The 6,041-nt window shown below is 35.5% G+C and overlaps 1 long non-coding RNA gene across 1 annotated transcript; it reads left to right on the forward strand.

The window, feature by feature from the left end:
* The first annotated feature begins 23 nt into the window (after positions 1 to 23).
* On the forward strand, positions 24 to 528 carry LOC124155952. The gene is made up of 2 exons (XR_006864245.1): positions 24 to 269; positions 356 to 528. It is a non-coding gene; the product is annotated as an uncharacterized LOC124155952 (long non-coding RNA).
* The last annotated feature ends 5,513 nt before the right edge of the window (positions 529 to 6,041 follow it).

Consider the following 6,041-nt stretch of genomic DNA (forward strand, 5'->3'; position numbering starts at 1 on the left):
GGGAAGGAGAGGGAAGGGGGCTCCTCAAATGAAACCCAAATCAACCCAAATAACATCATGTGTAGCGCCATGTAGCGTTGTTTCCAGTGCCGTTTCGCGCCTCAGAGTAAGGATGGGGTTTCGCCGTAGAAGCTCTATGGGTTTCGCGCACATATTCGGCATTGAAAAATACTCTGTGCAAATTGCGACTCATTCAGCGTTTCCAGTCAGCAGTGGGTGTTTGCACACATTGGATGCCATGGAAGGAAACAAGATTGAACTTGCTTTCAGTCAGTAGATGTAACCAATCATTTATATATGAAATTTTCACTGTTATGAATGCTAAGTATAATGAAACCATTTTTTTCCCTTGAAGGTATGCAATCTTTGGTGTAAAAGAGTCGAAAACATGCCTAACTTTGACATGCCTTAAAACAAAAAGTATAAAAATACTACCTTTTTTATTGATAGCAGAACATTTTAACTACCCACTGACAAATTTTAAAGAAAATAAAAGGTGGCTTTTTTTAGTAATAAATTGTTAAATAATGACTAATTTTTATTGTTTAAACTAGTCCTATTTGTTTATTATTGCTTCAAATGACTTGCAAGTTGTGCCAGAATCTGGATAAATGAATTCTCTTCAAAATGAAACAACCACAGCTTTACGGGCCATGGTTCCTTAGTAATCAGCATTTATGTGATTTTAATTTTTTACTGAGGCCTGACTCTGCAATGTTCAAAGGATGGTAAATTTATAACGGTTCAGTTCTGAGCTGAGATAAAGTCATCATTATTCAAGGAAACTGCTTTCATATATATAACTTTCAGAGAAATCGGTGATGGTCACCTGACACCCCTCTGCCTGATTTGAGATGAAATCCCCCTCAAAACAGGTACATATTACCGATAATTGTTATAAAGACATCCATATCCTTTGAAAAGCAGCTTGCATTGATAGAGAAGATAGTTAAATCCTCTGCCCATTATGCTCTGCTTGTGCTTCTGCTTGAATTTAGGATATATTTGTGAGTTAAAAAAAGGGCGTCTAAAGGCCTGGTTACACGATACATAACACGTACGGGTTAATATCTAAATGTATGAACGTGTGAATGAACACGAAAATGTGCCGTGTAACCACCCAACTTGTGCGAATGCATGAACGGAAAATAGAACCTGTTCTAATTTGGTTCATGCATTCGTACATGTTCCGTTCCACCAAAATGATTCACGCAAACGTACATTAACTTGTACGTGTTAATGTACCGTGTAACCAGGCCTTAATGGGCTCGGAAATATATGTTGTACATTTTGAAAAAATTAAATTTGATGAGGGCATATATATTTTTGGCATGAAAGTTAAAACTGGCTTTTCCCAAAAGGGATAAGTGAAGAGAAATCATTCCTGTGTACTTATTATAGTAGGGTAGCAACATTGCTGTTGTTAATAAATTGTTTTAAGTGAAGATTTTTTTCTTACTCCCTCTATGACGATGTTAGACTACTGTCTTGAAGATCTAGTTTTAGGGTCACTTTGATAGGAGAGGGTGAATGTCATATTACACAGAACAGAAATCCTTGGTTAAAATCCTTGGATTTGTGGAATGACTATTTCTTTCATTAATCTACACCACTTCATTTAGAAAATTATCCAGCATTATTATGAAGCTCCTCACATATTTGTACCGCTGGTACTTGGTAGATTATATGCACCCTTAGATAGCTCTGTATAGTAATAATTAGGATACAAAATGCTCAGGAAATTGTAGGATATGCTGAATTCAAGTTATTAATGTTGAAAAAAGTTTGTAGATATGGTTCTCTCCTAATTGAATACTCAAACTCAATGCCAAAGATTCACTAAGCTTAAATAATGTGTTAATAAAGATGACACACCCATGCACTCAAATATTAAGATACTATGTCGAAAATAGTTGAAAAATAAATAATATGAATAAAAACACAATAAATAATCAAATCTGTTAATAACATCTGATAATTTGAGTAATATGTATTGTTTTTTTCAATATGTAAGACCTAAAAGAGATCAAAAATTTCCAGTGGTTCTTAATTTACAGTGGAGAAATTGTTTTAGGCAAGATACGCAGTTCCTCTTGAGAGTACATATGTAATTCCTTTTCAAGGTGACATATCTCATGACAACAAGAGAGTATAGGATACTAAAAAGTATAGGACAAACAAGGGGAAATTCAAGACAAGCCTAAATACATATACATATCTACGAAACCAAAATTTTGCATTTTTGTATATAAGACCCAAGTAGTCATTAGATCCACAACCTGTCACTCATGATCTAGCTAATGCAGTGGCGTTTTTGTTTTTTTTTTTATTTGGCTTTATTTTTTAAATCTTCTGCTGACTACAAGTAAGACCCTTCTGTAGAGTGATTTGGTCCTCTACACTTGTAACCGCCAATCACCACTCCGTAAATTTATATTTATACTATGCACAAAATGAAATTTGCCTCGTTCAAAATATTTGCATTGTTTAGGATCAGTGGCATAGTGTTCGGTAATCTCTGGATTTGCCGGCAACTAAACCAAAATGAAAAATATTAACAAGATTTAATGAAAGGTCAGAAAACGATTTGAAGTAAGGGTATAATGGAGATATTCTGTTTTTACCAAAGAAACAATGTTAAAAGATGGAATACAAGCCATGGATTTTCTCTGTTACGATAATCTCTGTTGGCAGCATTACCGCTCCCCCTGCCAATGCCCTGCACTGAAGTCGGATATGGCGTTTGGGTATCATCACTGAGGGGAGCAAATACCTGCTCATTCAGCTTCTCTCGGTCATACTTGGCAGCACTCATTATTATAAGGGAGCTAAGCTTGACTGCACGGTTCCACATAGAGAGTACAACATTTGTCACCCATTAGTGAGGCGACACCCGATGTCAAGCTGAAGAAAACCATCGACACCGTGTGGTACAGAGGGACAGAGACAGGTGTGAGAGGAGCTAAGTTCAGACCTGTAATGTACTGTGCCTCAGCTCTTCAGTATACCGTTGCTCCACTTCACAGGGCTAAGGGATAGTGTCGTGTCTTTTTTTTTTATTACTTTTGGATGACCCTTGGGTCGACTTTCTGCTCGTGAAAAGAGGCAGTCGCCATGTCTGCTCTTCTCTGGTGGACCAAAGCATGGCATGGAGTCCAATTTAAGTTAACTGGTGATAGGAGATTCCTGTTTTCAAGGTTTCTTGGAATGATATCTGCTTAGCAATAAAAATTCTTACAACTTAGTGTAACTAATTGTTAAATGCCTCTGCCTCACAATTTAACCTGGAAACCAATTGCAGTTCATCTTGTCAGATGGTATCAATAGGCTATGGAAGTTGCTTAACTAAGAGTGTCAAGGCATCTTTTGTCATTAAAACATTATTTCGATGTTTCCATATATAATCGAGACCAAGGTTGGCACTTAGGTACTTGGCATTAATCCTTTGCAACATTCAAAATTCGTGAATCAATTCAAAAATCGTGAAAGGCAAAGTTAGAAATTTCACTATAATAGTAGCGCATTTAGTATAGCATGTCAGTTCCCTGATGTCTGAATGGGTATTTGCATCCATCGAGTACTTTTGCTTCCGTTTCAATCAAGTATTGCATTTTTAAAACCCCAAAGTGTAGGGGTGGACTGGTAACCCAAGGGGAAAAAAAGAGTATGAAACAGTGCAAAACACTGAGTTAAGAGTTAAAATAGGGGAAACACAGGAAAAAGGGAGCGAGAAGGGGCCCCCATCCCCAATGTATCATGATAATACAAATGTTGAGAGCATTTACAAGTGCGAGAAGAAAGATAGACAAGCCGTAACCACTTCAAGGGCCTCGCATTACATTTCACAAGCTTGTAGGGTCCAAGGTAACTGGAAGGTGCTGAAAGAGCCCCAGGCTTCCTGAGGCAGCAATTCCGGCATCAGTGTGCCAAAAATTGCCTCCAACACTACATCCTTTACGTTTGGCATTTACGTTAATGCAAATGGATTTCTAGATGCGTCCTTATGTACTTTAAATTCTTGCTTTCTTATTAGTTTAGGTCATAATGGAAGGTCATGAGCTTCGGAAGCTAATACTGTAAGTAGGACACATTCCTACTGGAAGTACCCAATTCCATATCATTGATGGTCAAAAACAGGCCTGATTCCTTATTCTCATGAATGTTACCATTCAAGGTCCCTCAAATGCCTATTGTACCTCGTACCTAATTATAGAAATCTAGATTTGGAAATTCAAAAATTGTACAATCAAGAAAGAGGTAGAACCTTTTAATTTTATGTGTTTAAGTACTGTGAACAGCTGACTTTATTCAGTAAAAATTCCTTTAGGATTTTGAAACGATTCCTCTGCAAATGAAACAAATGCACGCACTTTCATTTAAAATTGCCCTTTTAAATAAAAAATATTTTTCAACAGTATTAAATAAAAGACACCCTTTAAATTTGGGATATTTATTAGAAATTAAGGAAGAAAGTCCACAATTTACATGTTCTTGGTCATAAACTTTGAAAATAAAGAATTACATAGAAAAATTAGATAAAATGAATCGTGATTACAGCCTAAAACCTAAGAGCAAAGACAGACCAAGCAGAGCAAAAAGTCTGAGTGGAGGAATTTAAGCTGGTTACTGCCTCCATCAACATTTTGTGTGTTGGGATTTTGGTAGAATATCCTTAGTAAAACTGAAGTTTAATGGTGCTTCCAAAGACATACATAAAGACTCATATGTACATGGAGCCATGGCCAACTGTTGGCTCCTTGACCACTTCATTCACGTGGAAAAAAATTGCTAATAGTATCCTCACATGATAATCAATCTGACTTTTCCTTAAATTTTATGACTTGTAACATTAAAAATCAATATAAATTGTGGACTTGAATGGATACACATACATATTCTTACATGCAAAGCATTATTTCGTAAACTAAATTACCAGTTCACAAAAAATATCTAGTACAGTAAAGTCATCAATATTCTTCATACATGTTTGACTGCTTAAAATAAACATACTCAGAGATATACTTACTTTGTGATCCTGGAAAGAAAACAATATGAGTAAATATTACCTTGTATTCAAACATGCCAACCGAAGCAATCCACAGAGAAAGTAGCCAAAATGAAGACATACATGAATAAATACAAGATGAAACTTTCATGTCTCCACCATATTGATGAGAGCATCAAATTTCCATTACTGAATTAATGTTGAAATGCCTTGCTCTCAATACTCACGAATGGTTTGAATTTCAACTTCCTGTATTATGTACGAAGTTTTACCCTTGTTTTTCAACTCACAATTACATTTCATAGTATGTATCTATGTTGATGTTTCTGTTAGCCTAAAGTGATATATCACCTCAGTGATGGAAGTAAAATATTTAGATTCCATCATAATGTAAGTGTTAGCTGACCATTTGTTTGATATTCTCTAATTGATCTGAGGAATTGTTCTCCTAAGTTTGCCAGCAAAATATTCCTATTATTGTACATTCAATTCTCTCTCTTCATGTCCGGTACTGTTGCCTGCACTAGCTGTATAATATTTTCATGTACACTGGCATTGCTGCGTGCAATACATGGTTCACAACTCTAATTTAATCATTAAAGAAGTTAATGGAACCTTTTTCAAACCCTAGGATTTCCTTACCACACTTCTAGAAATATGAACTACTTTCTTGGCAAATTTATCTTGAGAATGAATTTCGAGGATGACCAATCAGGATATTTAATTCTTACTTATGAAACAGACAAAAATGATATCACAAGCTGTTATAGTTTTTTAACGCACACTATCAGTACATAATTGGTGAAATTATCACACACACATTAATTATCCGTATTAGTTTCCTTATTACCGCATTAGCCATACATGGAGTTCATCATGAGCAGCCATCATCACATTATTGTTTTACTAATTTATCTTGAAATAATATTGATGATTTCTCCAAAAAGGAACTGTTCTCCTCCATATATTTGCATTAATTTGAAAAGCAAAAAGGCATTTAGAAAAATGCGTAACATAATTCACTTGAGGTAGAAGT

This window comes from Ischnura elegans, chromosome 3 (genome assembly GCF_921293095.1).
Source record: "Ischnura elegans chromosome 3, ioIscEleg1.1, whole genome shotgun sequence".
Classification (NCBI taxonomy): Eukaryota; Metazoa; Arthropoda; class Insecta; order Odonata; family Coenagrionidae; genus Ischnura; species Ischnura elegans.